Below are 27,582 nucleotides of genomic sequence, written 5' to 3'. Positions count from 1 at the left end.
CGAGTTTACATCCGGAAACCATCAAGAAACTTTTCAAAGTGTCAGAGACTCCAGTTTGTGTTGATCTACAAAGGAGAATTCACAACAGCTTGAGCAAGAAACGCTAGATCACATCAAGTTTTCAAATGAAAATGGACAGTTCATTAAAGTTAGAAGTTATCAAAAGACGCAAAACAATGGTTATCAAGGTGAATGTAGCGGTACAAAGTACAGGAACTTTCGATCCTATGATCATCCAAGATTGCATCGTCAAGTACAAGGCCCTTCAGAACAATCCCTAGAATTGTTTCCTTCTCTTTCATCTTTTTTCTTCTTATTTCATGTTTGTAATTGAAGAGAATGTATTACATTAAAATGTGTAATTACATGTAATATGACTTACATGTGTAATTACATGTAATGTGAGTTACATGTGCAGTTGCATGTAACCCAATAATTTCTCTCATTAGTTAGATTGAGTCAAAGTTGGTTGAGTTGCTCCCACTTTTACCTCCACCTTTTTCTCAACTCTTATGCCTATATAAAAGAGTGCCCCCTCATTGTAAAAAAAATCTTTTGTTGTATGCAAGAAAGCTCTGCCACATTTGTGCAACATAACTTTAATTGTGTAGTACAACTTTGGAAGAAAAGTGAATAAAAGAAGCAATTGGATTCAAAGCTTTGACTGGAAGCAATTGTGATAGAGAAAATTAGAAGCTTTGACTGTAATTTGTGCCTATTGTCTTTGATTCATGTTATTATTGTGCATTCAATAATAGAGCATAATGATTTAAGAAGCAATCGGAGCCGAGGTTTTGGCTGAGAGCGGTTATGGAAACATATAGCTAGAAGCTTTGTCTGTAGCTTATACTTCTTAATTCGCAAAATAGTTAAGTTATTTTTACTTTTAGGAGTCTGTGCCCTAATTGCAAAGCTTTTTCATATAGAAGTATGACTGGACTTAGAGCCAAACCGGTACATTTTCAGCTAGCCTTTAAGTTAGTGAAGGTTTATCGGTATCACCATTTACAACTTTAGATAGAAGTGTAGTTTGAGGTTTTATCCTTGTGCTTAAAATGTAAGCACACTTCTATGAGTCATTATATCCAAAATTGCTCAAGAATGAGGTCTCGAATAGTGGCTCATAGCTCTCTATTCATGGAGTGCAAGGGTTTGTAATGAAGGCCCTCAGTTTTGACCTAATTTGTGCCCATGCAAGTACACCATAAAATGAGAGATTCAAAGATCCGATATGCATGCAAATAGAGACGAAAGCTAATCTATATGATAACAATGCAAAACAATGCAAGATCTAATCTATCAATGCAAAATCTAAGCTAATATGAAAATGCATGGATGAGATATGATAGTTGAAGCCATGGGTGCATGAGAGAATAAGACTAGAAGATAAAAGTTATCCACAAAAAATTTAGTATTCAAACTCCTTCAAAAATCGCTCTCCAAAACTACAGCATAACAATAGCATAGAGTGTGTGTATGTAAAATGAGGAGAGGACTCTCTCTTATAAAGAAGATTGGACGAGCAAGAACAAGAGGCAAAAAGATTTAATCAAGGGTGGAGAAAGAATGATCCGTGTGAAATAAAGATCCACCAATGAGAAAATGAGAAAAGAATTAAATGAAATCCCACTTAGAAATATGTGCATTTAAGTGTAAAAGAATTTTTCATTTTTATTTATTTTATTTCTTCTTTAAGTGGGGATTTATTTAATTAAAAAGAAATATTTAATTAAATTAAAAGAGGGGTTTTTCTCTTAATTAATTAAATGTGGATGAATTATTTAATTAAAAGTGAGGTTTTCTTTAAATTAAATGGAGACTTATTTTATTTAATTAAAAGAGAGATTTTCTTTTAATTAAATAAGACAGGATAAAATGATCAACCTTAGAAAATATTGAAATAATCGAATTTGATCAAGGAAATCGATTTGAATTGATTTAATAAAATATTGCAAACCATTGATTCAGGAAATTGATAAATTGAATAACGAGGGTGCATAGTGACCATTTTAGAATGCATACATAGGTAAGTGGATTCTTTCCTGAAAGCTAAGAGAAAAGAATATTGGTAACACCCTTTACAAAATCTCTCAACTTCTTGCTTGCCTTGAGTTGATCCAAGAAATGGTGAGAAGGGGGAGCCTTCTCTTTAATGTAGGAGAGACTTATTCTCACACGTTATAGCTGGTCATCCTATTTTGCGACTGGATTTTACCCAAAATTGTCGGTTGCAAAATATCCACCCAACATGTTGCTGACATGGATTTCATGTTTGAAGATGTTGTTGGTGGTTGTGATTAGTTGCAGAGATTGTTGGTGAAGCATTATGTTCAATTTGTTCCTGGGAGTGAGCTTGTTGATTGGGTTGCTGAGAGTCATTCGACTCAGTTGTTTGAGTGGATGAAGCATAGATGACTGATTTTCAGATTTGTTCTTCTGTCTGGGATAAATTGGAAACCTCTGGTGAAGATGAAGTTGTGTGCAAGTATTTCTTTTGGCATCAAAGAATGGGACATACTTTTCTATCTACCTGGGGAGTCTGATGCAGGAGCATCTTGCATCACAAAATAAAATAGGGCGTAATTTAAATTAAATTAGAGAAAAAAATTGTAGAGGAGAGATAAAGTGACAAAAATTAGAGAAAAAAAATTTAAAATAAAAATGAGAAAAAAAGGGAAAAAGGCATTTCATTTACGAAGGTGCATACATGGCATTTTAGAAGTTAGTGGAGAGTTCCTTATTTCATGTATTTGCATCACAAAATAAAATAGGTCATAATTTTATTTTATTTTTAAATAAAATATGTGGTGGAGAGAGAGTGACGAAAATTAAAGAAAAATGGAGAAAAAAAGGGAAAAAGGCATTTCATTTACCAAGGTGCGTAGGTGCCATTTTTTAAGTTAATGGAAAGTTCCTTATTTCATGTATTTAATGTTTGCTACCAAGCCAATTTGTGGCTTGAAGGTGTATTTAATGAGAGTGTTTATTTAATGTCTTTTATGCTAGGCTGACTTGTGGCTTGATTTAGTATAAGTAGAGGGTCTTGTGGAGTCTAGAGTCATTATTAGTTCAGCATGGAGTAACTAAGAGGAGGAAGTTTGTTAATAGAGCTAGTAACTGCGGCTTGGGAAACAAGAAGGTTGCTTAGTGGCTTGTGAGCACAAGATTAGAATCTTCTTGGGATTTTTAATCAGATTGTGGATCTGGGCCAATTAGGGTTTGGATCTTGCGAGATCTTGCAAAGCAGTTGCTATATTTGCTTATGTATTTGGCCGTAACCCAAAAGGCCTTACAGTCGGGCATGTTGGATATAAATCTTATGATTCTATTATGAGAATTGACATTGTTGTGGATCTAAATCTCTATGTCATTGTTTATATTTCGTTGTGTATTTATTTGTTGGGGGCTAGGACATCTCCTTTGGGGATTCTCCTGCCTTGCACTGCATCAGATTTCTAGGATCGCTTAGGAGACTTACGCTATTCATTCAATGGATATCAACTCTTGCACATCTAAAGATTTGGCTTCACAATGTGCAACAAGGATATAATTTGGTTTTCAAACATCCACTTCACCTTAAACATAACATTTACTTCTACTTCGAATTGCAAGTGCAAGGAATCATGGATGACTTGGACTCTACTAGATGTAGCTTAACCAGCGACTCCACCCACCTAGTGCAAGTTTATAGAGTATACTTTAAAAAATTCAAATCAATACCTCCTTTTCAATCCCATCAATGGATGCAAACTAAAGATTGAATATTAACTAAAATCAAGTACTTTTGATCATCGACTTACCACACATGGCACTCGTACCATTAGCAAGAGACTAATGGCTCAGATTTGTTCCAGTCAAGCAAGTAAACATCCACATTTAACTAAACTACTTCAATATGAAAAGAAGTCTAATCCAACTGAAAGATTGAGGAAACCATGCAACACTTCAAAGCAATATTAAGTTATTCACGTGAAACCAACAATGAATTATCCATTACTTTGATAGCGTCATAGCAACAATTTGATCGAGTCTCTCCCCTAGCTAGCCTAATCTAATCTCCTACTAGCTCTCTAATCTTCTGCTCTTCTACTCAATGTCTAACTCCTTTACAAATGAGAAGGCTCTGACCTTTTATAGGAGTTTAATTACAATGAAGGGTCAAGATTTAACCCTTACAAACCCTAATTAGGGTCGCCAAATTGACAACCAATTATATGAGGGCATCAAATAATGGGCCAATAAAATATTATGATGGTTTCTCCAACCAATGAGAGAACATTTGGCATGATTTGATTGACTTTACTTGAAATTAGAATTTTCTGATTGGAGAAGATAGCCAATTGCCACCTCATTATCCTTATCATATAGATCTATTTAATACTTGATGGAGAGAAATTAGAGAATATCTCTTGATACTCAACATTTCTAACTTCGATTAACTCTTTCAAAAATATCAACTTCTTGTGAATGATTGTGATGGCCCATATTCTCAAATTTCATCTTGTCGAATCTTCTCCATGCTTTGAAATTTTCATCACAGCTTTGACTTGAATTTTCGTGAACTTGGTCTTTACATTCAAATTTTTCATTGAGAACCTTGGTGTTGAATCTCCCTTCTCCTTTGGAGTCCTTGGTCTTGAGCCAAACTATTCCAATGCAATATTCAATTGTAGCACCCATCCATATTGTTCTTCGCTTCTTCACCCATGGGATTGCATGCAGATTTTCCTTTAGGAACATCTTGCAATTCTTGGTTTAGAGCCTCATCAAGTATAGCCTCCTCGAGACTGATATGAAGATCATCCAACATCTTCAAATCGAATCTCAAGTGGTATAATCACTATAGGTTGAAGTTAATGGTGAATCATACCAAATGTAGTAACTTGATTATCTTGGAATGCCTTTGGTAATGAATCAACTTCCTCCATTATATCCTAAGTTAGCCTAGTTCGCCCCCAGACCCATCAGACCAGCCTGAGTACGAACTGGTACTTGGTCCTAGTCCAGTTCACCAACTGGTCCGAGCAAGGCTCGAAATCCAACCACGGCGAACCTGGCATGAATTTCCAACAATTTGAGCAAGTCTCTCCCATAGCTAGCCTAATCTAAACTCCTACTAGCTCTCTAATCTTCTCCTCTTCTACTCATTGTCTAACCCTTTACAAATGAGAAGGCCCTAGCTTTTTATAGATGTTCAATTACAATGAAGGGCCAAGATTGATTGCAAATCAAGGGTCAATATTTAACCCTACAAACCCAAATTAGGGTCGCCAAATTGTCAACCAATTATATAAGGGCACCAAGTCATGGGCCACTAAGAAAATTACAATGATTTTTCTAACAAATGAGAGAATAGGACACTTGGCATGATTCAATTGACTATACTAGAATCTGGAATTTTTGAATTTTTGACTATACTTGAATCTGGAATTTTCTGATTGGAGAAGACAACCAACTTCCACCTTATTATTCTAATCTATAATCACTTGATGGAGAAAAAATATCTCTTGGTACTCAACATTTCAAATTTTGATTAACTCTTCTGAAAACATCAACATCTTTTAAATGATTGCGATGGCCCATATTCTCAAATTGCTTCATCTTTTTAAATCTTCTCTATCCTTTGAAATTTTCCTCACGGCTTTGACTTGAATTTTCATGAACTTGATCTTCACTTTTGAATTTGTCATTGATAAACTTGATGTGTGAATCTCCCTTCTTGAGTCTTCTTGTAGCATCCACTTGCTTGGACTTCCTGAGTTTGAGCTATCTCCTTAGATCCACTTGAAGCCTCGAACATCTTCCTTGTCTTCTAGCTTCCTCTTCAAAATTGACCTTGTAAAACATGATAAGAAATTGCATTAGGTTCATGGGATGATAAGTAACTTCTTTTCGAAATCTAAAAATTCCATGACAGCAATTATATCAAACCAGAATAGCTAAAATCATTGATTTCCATAAGTTGGAAGCAAGACACCCTCATTTCTTTGCAAGATTTTAGATAAAAATCATGCTAAAATCTGGAGGCAAGTTATTCTGTCAATCGAGTTCCATATTTTAATCACACCATCGTCATCTCAGAATCTTGAAAGTATTTCTCCAAATATCAACAGCACTCCTGTCCCCTAAATGTTGATCTGTCAACCTGTATATTACTTTAGCGCTTTGGAAAGATAGCTCACTGCCTATGTAAGGAACTTCGCCGCTTTTTTAAGAAATAATTCACTGCCAAAATTCAGAGATATTTCGCTGTCAATCTAGAGATGATTTGCAGTTAGTAGATCATTGCTTGTCCCAGATCGCTGCTTGTTTGAGACTAAATCACTGTTCTTTTGATGCTAATTTCGCTGCTAAATCACCAGATATTCCCTGCAAAAGAGCAGAGGAAATTCACTGGCATTTGCAGAGGTAAATCCACCTTGTTGTAATGTTGGAAAGAATTTGTTTGTCCTCCATATATAAGGGTTACATGGAAAAAAGTGCAATCTCTTTGCATGGGCTGTCATGTCCGCTTTTCTTGGTCAGTAAATTTCATTGTGCTGTTAGCCCATCTTGCCTTGGTCTTGTGGGGCTGCCGAGTATTCTCTGGGATCAGTTCAATTCTTGGGCTAGGCATTTTCAGTTGATGGCCAACTAGGGTTGTTTTAGTGGGGTTTCCAAACACTTACTATTTTAGTAAGTCAGCAAGCTCAATATTCTTGACACTTCAATGTTGGACTAGGAGCATCTCGTCAAGACCTTTCGAACAAAGTATGACAGATACTTATGCGAGATTGGTGAGTTTAATGCCTGAAGATTTAATTGATTTAATAATAGATTGATTTTATAAAATAAGTTCCTATTATAAAATGTCGCTTCATTATCATGGGCACTTAGTGGAGAAAAGTATTATTTTAAAAAGGAATTTAGAGATAGAAGAGGGAATGTGAAGGGTCACCAAGTTGTCCTTAAAAAGCGTTCTTTTTTACCATGCTTGGTTTATGGTTTGGATTTCATTTTCTCTCTTGGAGATTTATTTGGGAAGCTTTCAGCCAATTTGAGGACGGAAACCCTCGAGCTCAGAGGCAATGGATGTGTTATGGCTTCACAACACACGCCCCATTTATGACTTTGAAAATGTGGACCCCCTATTTTTCTTTTGACTCACAGAAGCTTATTCCTCATAATAGGGTATCTTCTGAGGCACCTCAGGGAGAAGAACTACAGCAAGTTAGTTCTAGGAGTCAAGCATATATGCATCATTCAAGATCTGGTAGCTGGAAAAGCAATTTTATGCATTAAGGCAAAAGTGCGCACCTATGTAGTGCATTGCTCCCCCTTTTTCCAATTGGCATGCAAGTGCCAAGGTGCGCACCTATGCACCTTGCGAACTTGCACACCTTGACAAGGTGTGCACTTGTCAAGGTGTGCACTCTCTGCTATACACACACCCGCACCTGTAAATAGGGGGACCCCCCTAAACTGCACCCATTGTGATCATTGAGCTTCCTGTCAACGCACCCTCGCAAGTCCACAATGTACACCAACTCTGCAACGACAGTCACAAGGTAAAGAGCATGTGCATGTGTGCACCCTATGCACCATCACAAGTGCACTACATGTGCACATTCCCCCACAAACGTTCGGAGACAATGCAAAAGCGTACAACTTAAGTGCGCAATTGCGCACCTAGCACAAGTGCACATAGTGTGCAGACTCTACAGCCTAAACCCACCTTAGCTGATCAACACACCTAGCGCACCCTACGCAGGTGCGCACCCTTGTGGTTTTGTTAGCCATGGTCCAATTTAGCCATTTTTTTGCTCATTTCTTTCGAGTCGTGAGCATCTTTTTCCGCCCTTGAGGCAACAATGGACTGATGGTCATCTTTTGTACAGCTCATCATGGCATCATCATCTTTCGTAACGGCTAAGATCACACCTAAACCAGTGAACTTTGAATTCCAAGGAGTGCCTAAGAAGTCGAGATTCATAGACTTGCATTCTAAAATCAGAGACACAAAACTCAAATATATAGATTGGAATGAATTCCTTATATTGTGCAACAAGCCCCATGAGAGAACGGAGATGATCTCGGCACTTATCCAAAGTAGTTTGGTGAATGCAGCGTCACACCCGATGTTGGTGCAATCCTCGAAATTGACCATGACACTGGTGAAGCACTATGTACCCAAGGAGAAGATGGTCAAGAGCATAATTGGAGAAATTGTCTTGGATATCTAGCCAGACAATATAGAAAAGATGTTCCACCTCCCTTAGGCTAATGAATATGTGATGACCTATGAGAGTGTCGACTATTGGTATAGAGAGAACCAACAAACGGCTAAGGACATAGTGCAGGATAGGTATCTGACAACCAGGACCCCACATAACAAGAGGCCTGGTAAGGTAGACATGGCGCGAGGCTACATGATTGTCGATATTGGCTTTTGTATTGTCCTCTTAAGTAGAGTAATCAGACTTCCTGTCGCGAGCCATTTGGAGATGTGGATGGTGCATTTCATTGAAACCATCAGAACTAGGCACCACAAGATTGATTAGGGAACTATTATAAGCAGCTTGTTGGATGAACAACTCATTTTGGTGCATAACCCACGATTCTACATGACTTCTTATGTAGTCTACTTGTTGGTAGCTAGACCAACAAACTGCCCAAGTCTGGTGAAGAGGGGAAGCGTACAAGATCCCAATGCGTGGCTGCTCATCGTGTACCCAAAATTGGAACAAAAGAAGCTCTCGGATAAGAACCTAGAGTAAAGGATAGCTTATGATGCCTTTATCTTCGCCATAATCCAATTAGTAGAAGGGGATTATCCGAAGAGACTATCAATGGAGGTTGCAACAAGGGTAACACAAGTGGGTGGATATCTTATACAATACAACACATTAACATACATCAGAGTAGAAGGAACACTCCTCTGTCCAAAGAAGCTACCACGCTATCCATTAGATAGGCTTATACTCTTGGAGATTGCCAGGTAGCTAGCTTTTGCATATGAAAGAGTTTGCAAGATGCATAGGAAGACATCGGTATGACCTATCACTCTTGGGCCTTATGAGGTGAAACAGAAACAAGACATCTCCACTTACAAGGTAGAATGGGTGAAGTATCCTCTAAAGGACTACCCAGTGGCATGCCCAGTTTTTGATAACATAGGAATAATCCAACATGTTATACGAAAAGAGTTCATTCTAGATGTTGCCATAGAAGCCCATTGGTTGAACTGTGTAGATGACTATGAAGTCCGAATAAGGGACTATTGTAGGATGAGTCTAGCACTGACAGAGAAGGTCCTAAACCTGTACATACCTCTTAAGGTATGGAATAAAGATAGCCCCAACATTCTAGATCCCATCTACAATAGGGACAAGATCTTCGAGTGTCCTATCATGAATGCAAAAGTAAGTAGAGAGGAGAATGACAATATCTATATTGGGCCAAACATGTTATAGATTTGACAAGGAACTGGGTTAAGGGGCCTTTCCACTTAGCTGCTATCCTCAATATCCCAACTCTGAAGGCACTGGCAAGACCACAAAAGGACAAAGGGACTAAAGTCACTCCCCACTTACAAGGAGATGTGTCTGGTCAAACCTAAGACCGTGCATTGTCATGAAAGAGATGTAGTATACATCCACAAGGAAGAGAATCCTAAGACCAAGAAGAAGAGGAAAGTTACAGAGATAGAGGAGGCACAACCCAAACAACCTCCCATTTAGGTAGAAAATTCCCCGTTAATCCCTAAGCAGGGCAGAATGGAGATGGTGGTAGTCAAAGTAAAGAGAAGGAAATTGAAGAAGAAGAGCACTCTGTCACCTTAGATTCCTGAGATTTTCCCAGAGGTCAAAGACAAGGGGAGCAACAAGATGAAATTGAATATCTTCCTTTAAATAAGCGGACTCGTTCAGCCCGGACCGTTGAGGCAAAAAGAAGATCTACACAAACATCCCCTATAGCCCAAGAACAACCAATCTAGATTGAAGAATCTACGGATCAAGAGTAGGATATACGAACTAACTCCATACTAGGGGAGGGGTTAGATCAATTTGATCTTGCTGACTTTGACTTTATGCTCGTGGGGACCTATTTGGAGGAGGGAGAAATAAGGGATACACCACACCAAGAGCCGTTGGGCAATGATTGGAATACATTGCCTCCACTTCCACAAGGTTCGGTTGGGATACCTCCTCCGCCTCTGGGAAAGCTAGAGACACGACCACCACCTCCACCAGAGCACGATGTCGTGCCTTTGCCTCCTCCGATTACAGAGCAACTGAGCTAGATCAAAGAAGAGGAGGTATATGTGTTGCACCATACAGAAGGAGCTTCTGAAGGAGGACAGGTTGTTGCATCTGGAGAGCAAGCTCCACCAACAATGCAACCACTCTCCTCCCCTCCTAGAACTATAACGGCTATCCCAGTGGTAGAACATCCGAAGAGGACAAACAAAGGAAAAGACCAACATCTATGACGACTTCGTCATCTGGTCAGTATATGTCTCCGATGGGCACTACTCCATCTTGATTGAAACGGGATGTAGAGCACTGTCAAAGGAGGTAGGTGAAGACTCCTAAGGAAGTAAAGACAGTTTTGACACAGGTGGTGAAGCCGACAGTGCCTAATTGAGAGGACCCAAAGTAGCTAGCCTTCATTATGAAGAATCAGTAGCAAGAGTTGGCGGCACATAGTAGTCATTCTTCCTCCTCACACAAATATAGAGACCATCACCACACAAGACTACCAGGTGCAGGAGGTCGTTTTAGGGAAGGCCACCAAGAATACAACCAAATTTTTGACAACTATGGGTTTAAAATAGGTGTTCCACCATCTAGACCAAGGAAAAGAGGAGCTCCAAGTTTTGAGGAAGCAGAATGACATTTTGCAGGAATTTGTAAAAGTGATAATGGGTCCCATTGACCCTGACTACCCTAAGATTGTTTATTATTTGCCCTTGAAAAACAAGCTCCATCCTCAGAACCAAGTGATTCATTGTTAGATGCATGTAAGAGATGGCATCACAATTTTGAAGATAAAGGAATAGAAATAATAAAGGCAACTATGCATCTATTACATAGCATACGAAAGAATGCAAAGAAGTTGGCAACAATGATCAATCTGGATTTTGGGTTAGCGGACGGGGTGTCTACCTGGACCAATGACCTAGAGGCACTTTAAACAATAAAAGGCTAGAGATACAAAATGTTGTTGAACATTTATACCGGAGAGGAATTGGATAAAATTGATGATTGGATTAAAAAGATACAAACCAGGAATAGGGTTATGTTAGCTCTATACAAAGATATCCATGAGATGCAAGGCAGGACTCGAGGCCAATTTTTTAAAGCGGGTAAATATTACAATACGGCTAGCTTGGAGATTTTTTATGACAACTCCAAAATGCACTTATGCTCAATGGAAATAGTGGTGCAATAATTCCGAGCATCTTTTGAAGCAATGTCCTCCGAGGATGATGTTCGGAAAATATTTAAAATCGGGGAGGCATTAAAAGATCTAGACTCAAAATTGGATGATTTTGTAGAAGTGTGACAGGAGGTTCGCAATTTTCCCAAGCTTTATATTTCTCAGAGCCTCAAGAGATCGCATCAACCAAATAGAAGTTCAAGGCGGCCCATCCAGACATCATTTTGGTTGAAAATCAACACGACTCAGATACTGGAAATTAAGATTTTTGGACTTAGAAAAATCTTGCCAGTTTTGACCTTGAGGCCACTCAAGCTGTGCAGGCGCATAGGTCCCCATTTTGAAGTTTTTGTGGAGGAAGGAAGTTTGTCTTCAAAGGTGCGTAGGTGCGCAACATTCCGAGATGCGCATGTGCAACGATTTTTTAACATTTCTAGTGGTGCTAACAACTAACTACTAGTTCCAGTTCTTGGGTGTTTTCATGCACCAAAAATGCATTTTTGCATTTCTAACGGTTGTTTAACTAGTAGAAACACATGGAGAAGGCCAAGTTACCATTTTTAGAAGCTCCAAAGACTTGAGTTCCATCTAGAGACTTCTTTCTTCTTATCTCCTTCTATGGTAGTTTTGCAGTCATGTAAAGGTCCATGCACCATGTAATTAATAAAATAAACAGTGCAAGCCTACTCGGCACCTAGTTAAGAGTATGTTTGTACATAATTTTCATCAAATTACAGTTTCTAGCATGCTTTTTGCAAAGAAAAAGCCCTAGATCCGAAAATTGCATGGAGGATGGGGTTTCTTATAAATACACAAATGTAATATGTATTTAAGGCCGGTATTTTGATGCAATAAAGTATGCTATTGGTGCTCTCATTCTGTGTGTAGTGTTTCTTGTTGGAATATGTGTTTCCTTTATGAATTTTATGTTCATGAATAGTGATGGAGCCAATAGTTTTGATCTATGTTAATGCTCGTGCGATCAATTATTTCTGGTGTTTGTCATATTTGTTAACAAATTCCTCTATTGTGACAAATTGGGAAAAGGATCATTCTACATTTTTTTGCGTAGCATTTCATCTCGTGTGCGCATACTTTTCGTGGCTGCACAATTTGATGAATCATGAAACATCATACGGCTTTCATTAGTTCCTTTAATGATTGCATCAGTGGAGTTAAGGACATGTTGCTCTTGATTCATTGGTTTCCTTCTTGATCCTTTTCAAAATTTAATTTGTAGACGCATTGTTACTATGACTTATGTCGATTAGGAATTTCATTTTCAACAATTTGCTTTATTTTCTTGTTACCCTATCTCAGTAATTTGCTATTGAACAACATGGTTACAATAGGAAGTCATATAGTTGCATTGTTAGAAATTTGCATTCATCACAAAATCTAAAAAATACAAAAATATATTGGTTTCTGGACACGTTTTTTTTCAAAGTTTTGCAGAATTTACAGATACCAGCAAAGGCCTCCTTGTGAACATACACATTTATTTTCAAATAAGCTACCTAGTAGGTTGAGAAATAGCCATCGAAAACTTTGGAGTTGGTTAACTTGACCAACTTTTCAAGAGAGAAATTCGTAAGGATTTTTGTCATCATTGTGCAAAACGACTAGTCAATAGAATGGAAACCCATTGTCTTGCAAGAGATATCACACGGGTATCTCACTTGTGCTTAAAACATTATTTCTTCTTATTACCAATCTAACTGTATTTTGTGTTTAAGATTGGTCATTGCATTTTCTGTCGTGGGATTGTAAGAAAATGTTTTTTTTTTTTTAAATATATATTTTCAGCTGGATATTGGTATTTGCTGAATGAATGGAAAATCTTTGCATGCAAATCTGTTGTTAAATTTTTATATTGTACTTTTGAGAAAAAATTGGGGTAAACGTCCATCCGGGATATTACATGGGCCAACCTAACAACTCAATAACCAATGAAAATTTGGTTTGAATTCCAATCATTTCTAGTCACATAGGTTGACTTGGGAAGGAAAGTTTGGCATTTCAAATGCTTATTTATGATATAGAAATGGGGCAGAGTTCCGATTCTAGATAATTTCCAAGGGCAGAATTCCTCTAATCAGAGGAATTCCACCAACTTTTGACTCTTCCTTTTGACCTTTGAAACTCAAAACTTGCCCTCTTGAAGCCATTTGATATCTTCTTATTCTTGCCTTGCAATCTCCAATCACCAAACTTCAATCCAATCTTGATGTCCTTATGAAGGAGTGGATATTTCATAATTAAAGGATTTTAAACAGCAGAATTTGAGGAATAGAGGGATTTTGAGGGTAGAATTCCTCTAATCAGAGGATTTCCACCATCTCTTGAACCCTTTTCCCAAACTAAGTCAATTTTCAGTTCAGGAGGCAAAAGTTTAAGTTACATTTATTTCCTTTCTTATACTTTAAGTTATTTGTAAAATACTATCAGGATGTTTGAGATAGGTTTCAGCTTTATAGGGAGTAAAAAGAACGATTCTTTTACAATTGCCACTTTTGCAGAGTTATTATTACCAGAGACCCCATCATCTATTCATCGATAGGCGGAAGCAATGGCATCACCAATATCTATACAGTCAGCATTTTGAATTTCCTTTCCCTATTAATCACTTATCCTTTTATAACAATAATACTACTTCTGTCTAGTTGTACTAATTGACTTGGCACGCAATCCAATCAGACCGTGCAAGGGTAGTCAAATTTCTCCTTTGTCTTCATTCGCAGCTACAGTTCTTCCTATTACAGACCACGTCAGATCTACTTGATTGCTCCATTCGCAGGGTTTGAGGTCGCTGCTTTTATGCACGAATATTCAATGCAATGGATTTCGATGTTGATGCACCTATCCAAGCTAGCGCTGCCCCCTTAACTTTGTCCCGATGCAATGTCAGCAAATGGCATTCATGGACACGTACTTCTAGTGTGGCAAAAGTCAAAATAACCTTTGAATTCGTATCAAGAAAATTATGTCCATTATATTTCTGCATGCATAAACTGATATCCACATGTTTAACTGACAAAGCTCTCCAACCATGCAAATATCTCTCAGATCTATGGATGCTAAAGCACTTGCTGACATGGATTTCTATGACCTCATCCATAGTGGAATCGTAGAGCAGAACTTCACTACAGATGGAAATACCAATGATTCTAAAGTATCTCCCTCCACCATCAATTCCGCTGCATGTCTGCCAATCCTCCCCTTTTGCTGCAGCACAGAGCTATCATTATATATTATATAGCATAGAAAGTCCAAAAATCTTGAATTATATATTCTTTTCCTCCTGATTGCACTCCACGTCATCATTTTTAATGTGTCCATAATCCACAAATATTATTGCTGAAGTCCACATCTTAATATATATTTTTTGAAAGACAAACCTCTAATATCTTACAGTGGTTCTGAGGACACGACTTGTGTGTGTCCAAAGTCAGATTGAACTTTCATGGACACGAATATTATTTCCCATATTAATATTGGCACTCAACCGCAGGAGCAAATAACACTTCATAGGTAATGGAAAATAATTGGTCTGTAGGATCTTCCTTTAAGCGCTAAGGCTTTCGTCAAAGGAGCCTAGCTCTGATACCATGTTATTTTGAAAGGATTGCTGCAAATGTATTAGCACTGCCTATTCGGTATGTGTTTTCCAGGGGCAGTCATCTCTCTTATTTATATTGTGGATGAGACATGGAGAGAAATGTCCCTTCATGGGACATGTCTATTCATTATTATTTAATTAATATAACAATTGATTGTTTATATATATATATATCTTCACTAAGTCTCATGGGTTTATCCAACAGAAGCTACCAAACATCAACAACAAGACTAAAAAGAAAGGGAGCCTTGGTGCCTTTACTGCTCAACATATATTAGCATAGAACAAAAAGGGCTGATCACAAGAATTTTCCAGTCAAACTTCGTGAGTCATATATAAACATTACAAAACAGGTTAAAAGAACAATGTTCCATTAATGAGACTTAAAAATTAATTTGCAGACCTGATAAAGACTCCCAAAAGTGAAGAATAACACTCAAAAAACTGTCCAATCCCAAGTAGATATCCAAGAATGTCAAAGGAAAATTCTGGAAATGTTATTTATGCCTTCAAACAACTCCAAATCTATTCCAACAATCTTTGAATGTAATCAGAAAACTAAAACTCCATTACTGACTATCAGAAAACTAAAACTCCATTACTGACCATACATGAATGCTCAGAAACGTAGATTTAGAACTTCAATAACCACAAGCTAGCAAGGAAGTCTGGCACCTGTTAAAGGAGCAATTTGACTAGATAATTAAGTTCTTCACCAGATCTGCTGAATGAGCACTCTATTCGGGGTACCCAACAATGAGCAAAACTAAGAAAGATTACCCAAAATGATAGCCTTCTATGAGAAACATTTAGTTCCAGCTATTCAGAAAAAAGCACTTCCATAACTGCATAAAATCACAACGGCATTCAGAAAATGATATTAAACTCACCAAAGCTCAATCCAATCTCAAGGAAACCATACTTCACAGCATAACAAATGAGCCCACGTCAAGAAAATGTAAATAACTGCATCTTATTCAACCCTGAAATCATCCAACAAGCCAAAACCACTGATAAATCTGGAAACTCAAACACCAACCACCTAGGGTGCATCTCTCACCACTAAAACCAGCAATCGAGTAAAGGGTTTTCATCCTCCAACCAGAAAAGGTTAACTCTAGAAGGATTCAGACAGCATAACCATAAATAGTCAGAGCAAGCATACTAAAGTAGAGGTAAAAATGAAAATATAAAGAGAGAAGAATTAGGGCGACCGACCTTCCATTTCACTTCTTTTCCCTCCAAACCGACATTACAAGGCACATGAAAACAACCCCAAAAGGCCCAAACTTTATGGAGCTCTCAAAAATAACATCCAAATTTACTTTATTCCCTTTTTCCTTCTTGGCATCACCTTTTGGGAAGCATGAAATAATATTTAAACTATTAAACTTCCATCTACATTGGCATCACAATAGAATGCTTGGTTGGACCCATTTTTAAAACACCTTTAAGTTGTTGCATTACTAGGAGTATAGCACAAGGGGTCCACTTTATAACACAACTATATAAAGGCAATGATAAAAATAAAATATCTTTTAACGTGAACAAATTTCCACAATCAGTCATAGTAGAGAGATGCATATTCTAGATCTAGCTCTTCACATATTGATGATGGATCATGGAGTGTGATTCGAAATGTCGATGCAAAAATATGGCACACAATCGAATTCAGAATATGCATCTCTCTAAAATATCTGTTTTGAAGCATTAAAACCATGTTGCCGGGTTTGGCTGTTTTACGGTCAAACCATGGTTGGGTTTGAAATGGTTCAAGTCCAGTTGGCTAAGGTGGAATCCAAGCAAGCTGGTTCCACCGAGCTGAATCCAAGTTGAGCCAGGGCAGACCAGGCAGACCAAGTGCGAACAACGAACATTTCCACTAAGAAACGCTATAATTTAGAGTGGGAAACAATTATTACAAGATTTGAATAAGATCTTAAAATTACAAAACAAAATTTTGTAAAGTTTCTACAAATTTTGTTCTAAAACTCAGACTTTTATAATATCTTTTGAATTGCTGAAGATGATCTTCTTAATGTTCTGAAAGTAGGAGGAGTTATCACCTTTAATTATATTCTGAATTCGTTTTATCTCTGCAATAAATTCGTATAGGTAGTATTGCTTGATAGAGAAGACTTATGTTTATTGTGTGTCCTCAGACTACAATAACACCTACCCCTTATATCAAGACCAAAGGGTATGCCCCTTAAAGGGACCTGACCCTCTCTAGGTCAGCCCAAACACCACTCGTAGAAATCGGCGCTTTAAGGAAATAATAAAATGTTTAACTAACATAATAATTAGTTATAGTTAGTGCAAGATATATTTAGTGCCAAGGATTGTTGTCCATCCTATTGTCAAGTCTAGTGTATATATATGCTTTCGGATGATATAATGGGAGAAGATTAAGGTGTGGTCTGCACTTCTCAAACCAGTATGAATATTATGGTTAATATTAAACACTCCATCTTAACTTGATAATCATACTGAGAGATAACATATTTAGCATCATCAATTATGATGAATAAGCATAGATTGATACTCTATATCTATCTGAATCTTCTAAGAAAATGGTATCATGTAACATATGATACTGAGTCATATAACCATCTTGTGATATGACTTATCACTTATACTAGTGATGTCAGTATTGCATGTAATGCAATACACAGGATAAAATCCGAAGAACAATTAAGTTCTTCATTTATCCAGGTTGTGATTCATAGGAACTGGCAATCCTATATCACAACTTGATCTTGAGTTAAGATCTAGCGAAACACTGGATAAAGTCTGAAGAATAAATTCTTCCTTTATCCAAGTTGCGATTCATAGAAATGGAAATGCTTGTCACAAATAATCTTGAACTCACCTAGATCTAATAGTAGTTCTATACTGTTCAATACATTATCTGAGAAATCGTCATTTCTCACAATGTCTTTTATACAAGTATTCATTACTTCAGAGATCATCACCTCTTAAATAATGAATACTGATGGTGGAGCCCATAACAGTCAATAGCCTGACAATAAAATTATTTGATTAATAATTTAAAGAATACAAATGAATTACAATTCAACCATACCAAGTATTTTCCTGATGTGATCTATCTTCACTCTAGAGAGAGGTTTGGTGAGAATATCTGTTGTCTGCTCTACATCACAAATGTATTATAATTTTATAGTATTCTTGTCTACCATATCTCTTACATAATGGTAAGGGATTTCAATATGCTTGAACCTGTCATGAAACACTGAATTCATCGAAAACTTGATGGAACTCTAATTATCACAATGAATAATCGTAGGATTCATGGCTTACCCAAATAATCCCACAAGTAACTTTCTAAGCCAAACTGCTTCCCGAGAGGCCATCGCTGCTGGAATGTATTCGGCTTTTATGGAACTTTGTGTTACTGAAGACTGTTTTCTGCATATCCAAGCTATCATTGTTGATCCTAAACTAAAATTGCATCCTGAAGTACTTTTTCTATCTTTAACATTTCCACCCCCATCTGAGTCAGTGAATCCATGTAAATCCAAATCAACTTTCTCATATTTGAGCCCAAGATTAAGAGTGCCCTGTAAGTATCTCATAATGTGTCTGACTGCAACTAGGTGAATCTCCTATGGCTCACACATAAACTGACTTAAGGCATTAACAGCATAGTAAATATCAGGTCTTGTATTTACCAAGTACATCAAGGACCCAATCATTTGTCTATAGAGAGTAGAATCTATAGAAGGTGATTCGGCTGTTGTTTTTTTAAGTTTATGTAGATTAGTCTCCATTAGAGAAGACATAGACTTGCAATTCCACATTCCAAATTTCTTCAAAATATCTAATGCATACTTCCCTTGATGAAGGATAATGCTATCAAAATTCTGTCGTACTTGCAGTCCTCGTAAGTAATGAAGAAGTCCCAAGTCTATCATCTTGAATTCTCTAATTAGATATTTCTTGCATTGATCTATAAGATGATCATCACCTATTATTAGTAAATCATCAAAATACAGTATCAAAATTACCATATCATCTTTATCCCTTTTATAATATAGATTTGGACGGCTTCATTTTTGGAGAATCCTAAGCCGGTGAGATACTTATCAATTCTCTCATACCAAGCCCTTGGAGCCAGTTTAAGCCCATAGAGAGCTTTCTTAAGCCTGCAAACAAAAACATTAGGATCATGAGTTTCAAATCCTTCAAGTTGCTCCAAATATACTTCTTTTGTAATATTTCCATTCAGGAATGTTATTTTTACATCCATCTGATGTACTTTCCATCCCTTCGATACTGTAATGGCTAGGACTGCTCTTACAGAGGTGTGTCTAGCAACAGGAGCAAAAGTTTCTTCATAATCAATTCCCTCTTTCTGAGAGAATCCTCTGGCTACAAATTTGGCTTTATATTTTTCAATGCTACCGTATATAGCATGCTTTATTTTAAAAATCCACTTGGAAGAAACAACAGATTTTCTTTCAGGTCTTGGAACAATTTCCCAAACATCATTTTTTATAATAGATTGGTATTCTTCTGTCATAGCATCTTTCCGGGCTGTATGTTAAATAGCCTCTAAAACATTTGTAGGTTTTGATTTAGACAAATCATTCATATTTGTTGTGTAACTAGAAAATCTTTTAGGTATTTTTTTTTCTCTGATTGTTTCGGAAAGTGCAGCAAAGTCTTGTGCTTCCTCTACTATCTTAATGGCCCAAATGGTCTTTTCTTAGAATTTTGAGTTTCTTCAAGAGTAAGATTCTGAATTTCATCTTCAATTTCTTCAATGTTCTCCCTCTGAGACTCAAATTCAGTATTTCTTTCAGAACTAGGTAAAGGAGAGGGTTCTTCAGAACTTAGGACATTTTTGAATGCTAAGTCTTCTTCAAAGATTACATCCCTACTAAGTTCAATATTTTTCTATCCAAGTATGAAAATCCTATATGCTTTAGATGTTTCACTTTACCCTACAAAAATACCTTTCCTCCCAGAGGGTTCTAACTTAGTTCTCTTTTCTTTTGGAACATGGATATATATAGAGTACCCAAAATCCTAAGATGACTTATATTGGATTTAACCTTAGTAAAGACTTCTTCAAGAATTTTATCTCTAAGGTAGGAGTGAGGGCTTTTATTTTGAATATAGACTGCAATACAAGAAGCTTCTACCCAAAGATAATATTCTAGATTTTGATCAAATATCATAGCTCTTGCAGCTTCTATAATTGTTTTATTATTCCTTTCTACTACCCCGTTTTGTTACAGGTTACAAGGAACGATATACTCCATCTTAATTCTTGTTTCTTTACATAACCTTTTAAACAAATTTGAGGTGTATTCCCTTTCATTAACAGTTCTAAGAATTTTAATTTTATGTCCTGATAAGTTTTCAATTAAGGTTTTAAATTCTTTAAATCTCTTTAGAACTTCTTCTGATTTTTTGCATTTTAGGAAGTAAATCCAAGTTTTCCTAGAGAAGTCATCTATGAACAGAATATAGTACCAAAATCCTCCAAGAGAAGGAACAGACATAGGTCCACATAAATCTGAGTGGATTAATTCCAAAACATTGTTAGTTTTCCTAGTGCTATCATGAAATAGACTTTTGGTGTTCTTACCCAGAGCACACCCTTTGCATATGCTTGAGTAGTCTTTATGTAGTTTAGGTAAACCAGTAACCATCTTCTCAATAGTTGATAAGGTTTTGAAATTTAGATGTCCTAACCTTTTGTGCCATATTTCATTTATGTCCACAACTTCATAAATTAAGGCTTGAATAGGTCAACTAGGTTCTGAATTTAATTCATACAAATACCCTTTTCTCTGACGAATCAATTTTGCTTTCTTAAATGAGGAGTTCATAGCCCAGGTTATTACTTTACCATCCATAAATGAAACATTATGTCCATCATCTTCAAGTGTTGTAATTGAGATTAGACTTCTTTTTATTCCTGGTACATAGAGTACTCCTTTAAGAAGAAGAGAATTTCCTGATTTTAGTTTCAAGGTGCAATTTCCAATTCTTTTGACGGAATGTGTTAAATTATCACCAATGGTGACTTCATCATTAACTTTTTCTAATATAAAGTCTAGTGCTTCTTTGTATCCTATAATATGTCTAGATGATCCACTATCACTCACCCATCTTTTATTTGAGACTTCATTTGATAGTGACGAATACAATACATGATTCTCAGGATCAAAGTTATCTTCTTCCCTAGTAACATTTGTACAGTTCACTTATTGTTTAGAATTCTCAAGGCAATTAGATATGTAGTGTCCAAACTTTTCACATCTGAAGCACTTTATTTTGGATAGATCTTTCTTAGAGTTGTCATTCTTTTGATTACCCCTGTTCTTCTTGAAATGTTTCTTCTTGCCTTTATAGGAGTTTGTCTTAAGAACATGAAGTTCTTCATCTTTTGTTTTCAATTTCCCTCCTTTCTTTAGTTTTTTGGATTCTTCCTGAAGACAATCTCCCTTAAGTCTATTGAAGTCAGGAAGTTTATCTCTAGCACTTACTCCTTATGCGAAAGTTTCTCATGAATCTAGTAATCCATCTATAGCCATCAGTTTTAGTTCAATGTCACTAATGATGGTTCTTATACTTGCAAGTTCATCTCTTAGGCTGGTAACCCTTAGGAAGTAAGAATTCATTGATTCTCCCTTCTTTATTTGTATGTGATTTAGTTTCTTTTTTAGTGTGAGGACTCTAGTTGCATTGTTAACCTCATATGCATTTAGTAGTGCATTCATCATAGCAAATGTTGTTTGATGTTTTGTTAGCATAGGTACGATATCATTTTTCACTCCATTTACTATGATCTGAATGGCTTTCCTATTTCCTTTAATCCAAAAGGATTCATGAGGTTCAACTGTAGGTTGTCTGGATGTTGATTCAACAAATTGTTTTACATCATTTTCTTCAAAAATCATCATGATTCTGAATTTCCAAGCATCAAAGTGTTCTTTCCCATCAAACTTGTCCTCGAGTCTGATTGTGTATGCCATTGAAGATAGGAGAATGATGCTAGATATATATAAGGTCTGATTACTTAATTTGCAGAGCTTAGGTTCGACTACTAGAGCTCTGACACCATGTAACGTTTCCGCAAATTCTGTTCTAACACTCAAAGTTTTATAATATCCTTTGAATTGTTGAAGATGATCTTCTTAATGTTTTGTAAGTAGGAGGAGTTATCACCTTTAATTATGTTCTAAATTTGTTTTATCTTTGCAATAAATTCGTATAGGTAGTATTGCTTGAAGGAGCATACTTATGTTTATTGTGTGTCCTCAAACTACAATAACACCTACCCCTTATATCAAAACCAAAGGGCATGTCCCTTAAAGGCACATGACCCTCTCTAGGTCGGCCCAAACACCACTTGTAGAAATCGGCACCTTAAGGAAATAATAAAATGTTTAACATAACAATTAGTTATAGTTAGTACAAGATATATTTACTGCTAAGGATCGCTGTCCATCCTATTGTCAAGTCTAGTGTATATATATGCTTTCATATGATATAACGGGAGAAGATTAAGGTGTGATCTGCACTTCTCAGACCAGTATGAATATAATGTTTAATATTTAACAAAGTTTCTTAAGTTCGAATAATTATTACATCAAAATTTCAAATTAAACTAGCCCTAATGATTAATTGCAAGCACTCTACGGTGATAAATTATAATTTATTCATTAAACAATATCTTCAATAGGTGAAAGGAATTGCAAGCTACTTTTTAATCATTTTTCAAGCAGAATGTTTATTAGAAACAAACAAGTTCTTTGTGCAGTGAAAAAGTAATAAGTATTTGAGAACTTGGAAAGCAAGAAAATTAGTGGTGCAACTGATCTCATTGGCATTGGCACTGATTTTTAATCAACTAATGCCTTTGATGATGATAATGATGAGGAAGAAGAAGACTTAGATGATTGAAACTTAGTATAAAGTTCCAATTGTTAAAAGTCAAAACAATGATGCTTGAACTCAATATTATTATTTTAATATTTTGATGTTTATATGATTACAAGTTTATGGTGTTTTTGTTGTTTTTATGATACTATGTGACACTCTAATCCTAATGCATGTTTCCAGGCTGCATGTGCACACACACACACACATATTTATATACTACATGTTTTTGTACTAACAAACCCAAACCCAATTTCAAAAAAATTGTCGTATCAGGGAATTGGTTCTTCAAACCCTAACTTGAACCCTAACCTGAACTCAAACAGACAACTTAGATAAAACTCATATGAGCCAAAGTTGGAAAGCATTGCACTCTAAATTGAGAGGAGGAAAAAACCAAGACCTAATGCTAAAAAAAGCATTTTCTAAATATAGGCATAGATATACAAAGCCTAAAACTAAAAAAATTCCATATTGAAGCTTGGAGGAGACCAAAACTAAGACCAGTTGCCAAAAATAGTGGTTACTATATATAGTAGTTGCTAAAAATAGAAACTGCAAAAAATATATGTCAGCAAAAACTCCCAATAGACCAATTGATGTCCAAATTGACACTAAAATAATCAAGTCCTTGACAAGTCTGAAATCACTCTAGAAAGTGGCATTCGACTCCATTAATCCATCTAAAGTTTAAACACACTAGCGACATTGAAACACACCTCTCATACTGCTCAAACCAACCTAGAAAGCCAATACCATCTGCACTACAAGAGAATATAAAAATAGGGTCACTACAGTGTCACTTTCACTAGGAGCTCTATGTAGTTACATTCTATGCCCTATCTTCTAGACTTCTTGTTTCAAAATATTGTTTCTTTAAAGTTGTTTTTGTTGTAGTGTGTATTTTAACTATGTGGAAGCCATGAATAATCTTTGATGAGATGGTTGATTTTCTGCAACGTTTGTTGGTACCATTAGGAGCTTCTATCATGTGAGATTCATTGACATGTGTATTATAACTCTATGGGAGCCATGAATAATTTTTGATGAGGAGATGGTTGATTTTCTGCAACGTTTGTTGGTGCCATTAGGAGCTTCTATTATTTTAGAGTTCATTGGCATTGTCAATATCATTTACAAGGTCTCCTATTTGGTGATAATTTTCCCAGTGTGATAATTTTTGTCAGTTTGGGTTGATATAGAAGGGTTTGAATGCTAAAAAGATGCCAAACAATTCTGTAATGTCCCCACTTTAGCAATTGACCAAGTGTGTGTGTGTTAGCCTAGTTCAATATGGTCCCGGGGGCTAACAAAGGGTTTTAAAGGGATCTTAGAGTGTTTTGGCCTAGAAATCTCCAATTTGGGCCAAAACGGAGTTGATTTACTCAGTCTTAGGCATACTTACTATTTTTAGTAAGTCAGCAGGACACAGGGGAGGCTAGTTTTGGTGATTGGATTTGATACTCCTCGGCAAGAGCTTTCCGATGAGCTATCACTCGTATTGTTCAAAGTCCAATAGCTAATATATTTTGTCCTGAAGTATTATTAAAGTAACATTTAATTTAGTTGTAAAATATTGAAGTGTTACTTTAATATTAAATTTTATGGGAATGTGTGCAAATCAAAAAGGGCACCTAAGGGAGACATGAGTGATTATTTTAATATGTTTTATATTGCACATCTTTTATCCCACATTGCTCATGTGAGTTGAATCGACCCTTGGAGAAAGAATAAAAGGGAGCATTAGTGGCTTCATTTGGAAGGTTGAATATGAGAAGAAATTGATATGTGAGTTGTAGATCCGTTCTTGGCATTAGAGGACGTCTATCCTCTCTTGTGACATTCTATACATCAATCCCTTGGAGTTTGGCCTTTGGAATCCATTGTTATCAGCTTCATTATCGGACAGATTGGGTGTGTTTCTAGCTACAGGCAGATTTGATGTTTTGCTGATATCTCCTTCTTTACTCACCTGATGCTTATATCACTTTGAGGGAATAATTTTATGAAGATATTGGACTGTTTGGAAGACAAAATACTGTAGCAGTACTGTTCACACAGGTACTGTTCACGTGGCACTATTCACACGGCACTATTCACACAACACAATTCATGTCACTATAGCAGTGGGTTTAAATAACATTTGCTAGAGCATTATGTCAACAATTGTGGAGCAATTAGCGAGTTAATAATCTAACATGTATTTGATTTTATTTAATTTTGAAAATGACATCTTATCAGTTGTAATACAATTTTCCATCTACATATCATTGTACTTTCTTTGTTCATGTTGAGTGATTTTCAATTCTATACAAGCAAACAATATAAATGTCTCATTTCCAAAGTCATAAGGGGTTAAATTAGTGGACGGAGAAATATGGAGTTGGATGCAAACTGTTTGACAAAATTCCTATCAGCAGTTGTCTAGTTTGTGGGCATTTCTAAGGTGCCCATTACAAGTTCCAATGATTCACTGAAATAAGTTATAATAGACAAACCTGTAGCTGATTGGTTTCCTCTTTTTTGACAATGTTCAATAAAATTTAATTTATTGGCAGTCGATCACCATAGCTGAATGATAGTTCATGCTTGTTGAGTTCGAAGCTCTTGAAAGGTTATCACAGCTGTCATAAATTGAAGACTTCTAGGGGCAGCTCTGGTGAAGTTGGAGGGGTCCTCAGAGTGATCATTTCGTGATTATAGAACTATAACTATACTTAGAAGTTTAGAACAGTAAGTCAGAATTGTTCCATGATCATCATAGGCAGTTTTAAAGATTTTTGAGAGTTCAGAGCATTGTCGGAAGAGTATATTTTGGTTTTGATCATGAGTAAAAGGTTCCTGAGGAAGCTGGACTGCATTACCAGAAGTCATAACTTGAGAACAGTGCTTTAATATTAATTGTTAAATAGAGATTGTAAATTTCCTAACATCATGGACCACTGAACATTTCAAGACAAGGAGACACTTCAGAATGTTTATCATGGATAGAATTTTTTAAGTTTCTATAATATCCCTAACTGGATATTTTCTCAAAAACCCTTGAATGAATTTCAGAAATTTTTAAACAAATACATATTGCAAGGCATTTCAGATTTTACCAGTGAAACTCCAATAAACAACTAGATAAAAGAAGTCTCAAAATATTATTGTATTAAATCTCCAGCTGAAATAATATTTCATTGAAGCTCTTAAGTAAAATAAGATAAAAATCCAATCGTGGATATAGAAACTATAGAAACATTGGACAATAGATAAGGTGAACCTGGAATAAATTTGAAACACCTGCGCATTGTTTCCAATTGACAATGGGTTTTCGTCTATTGCCCAAGCTTGAGGGTTTATGTCCTCTTACCTACTAAAAGTTGATGCTTTCAAGAATAACTCTCCAAGAGAGGAAAGTGAAATCCAAACCATAAACCAAGTGTGCTTGGAAATGAGCTCCTTCTTCCCCTTTAAGATCAAACAGGAGACTCTTTGCATTCCCATTTTTGTTTCTTTATTTTTATTTTTCTTAAATAATACATGTTCCCCCACTTAAGTTGTAAAGTCACTTTATAAAAAATCCGTTAAATCTTCAAATATTAAAATCTCTAACCAAACGACTCGCATAGTCATGTGTGATAACTTGCCAAAAAGGTCTCGGCAAGACACTCCTAGTCCAACCCTACAATGCCAAGAATGTTGAGCCTGTTGACTTACTAAGAATAGTAAGTGTCTAGAAACCCCACTAAAGCAACCCTGATTAGCTCACAATTGAAATTGCCTCTGCAAAAAACTGCTCTGATCATATAGAAAACCTAGTTTTTCAATAGGACCAAGGCAAAATGGGCTAATGGCACAACAAAACTCACTGGCTAGAAAAGGGGACATGAAAATTTCCTCATTATAATTTCATCCAAATATTAGGAATAAATTACAGATGACAGGAAAATCAAAGAGAAATAAGAGAATCAAAGTCACCATTAGTTCAAATATCACAACACATGAGAAAACCTCATGGAAATGATTGCTTCAGCATCCAAAGAAAATTGGATCATCATCAGAATTAAAAATTTCATCAATTTGTTCTTCACTTAATAACTAGCTAGCATTCCCTGGATCACATGAGAACATTGATTGCAATCATGCTTCAGTAAAAGAGACTGCAAAACAACCAGCTACAGATGGCTGAAAATGATCATAAAATAACCTTCCAGAAGAATTAGTCTGAGATATAGCATTGGTTGGAAGACTCGCTCAGAAAGGATAAACTTCATCTTATAGACTATAGTCTACCTGAGGTACAACTGACTGAACTTTTCTGAAAACAACACAGAAACAAGCTGCACACATAATATTTTAATGCCTAACATTAGGTCAATTAAATGAGCCATGGTGTATCAACTATCAAATTACCAAAAAAGGAAACCTTTTTATTGTAAGAACCAAAAAGGATCTTAAGAGAATCTATTAATGTGAGCTCCATCTCTATCATTTGAAGCTGATTACACTTCCAAATAAACGGTTTTCAGACCTCTGCAATCAAATATTTGAGAAAAATGACTATTTTAAGTGCATCAATTTCTCAGAGACAATCCAATATGCAATCTTAGTGCTATCAGGAATATTATATGGGCAGTCTT

At 36.2% G+C, this 27,582-nt stretch overlaps 1 protein-coding gene across 2 annotated transcripts in view; it reads right to left on the bottom strand.

Moving 5' to 3' along the window:
* Positions 1 to 27,582, bottom strand: part of GSNAP (gamma-soluble NSF attachment protein) — a 92,396-nt gene that overhangs the window by 26,965 nt on the left and 37,849 nt on the right. The gene's annotated exons all lie outside the window — the stretch shown is intronic.

The sequence above is a fragment of the Cupressus sempervirens genome, chromosome 8 (assembly GCF_028749045.1).
Source record: "Cupressus sempervirens isolate cs-2001-9-10 chromosome 8, ASM2874904v1, whole genome shotgun sequence".
NCBI lineage: Eukaryota > Viridiplantae > Streptophyta > Pinopsida > Cupressales > Cupressaceae > Cupressus > Cupressus sempervirens.
This window is presented reverse-complemented; position numbering and strand designations above follow the sequence as displayed.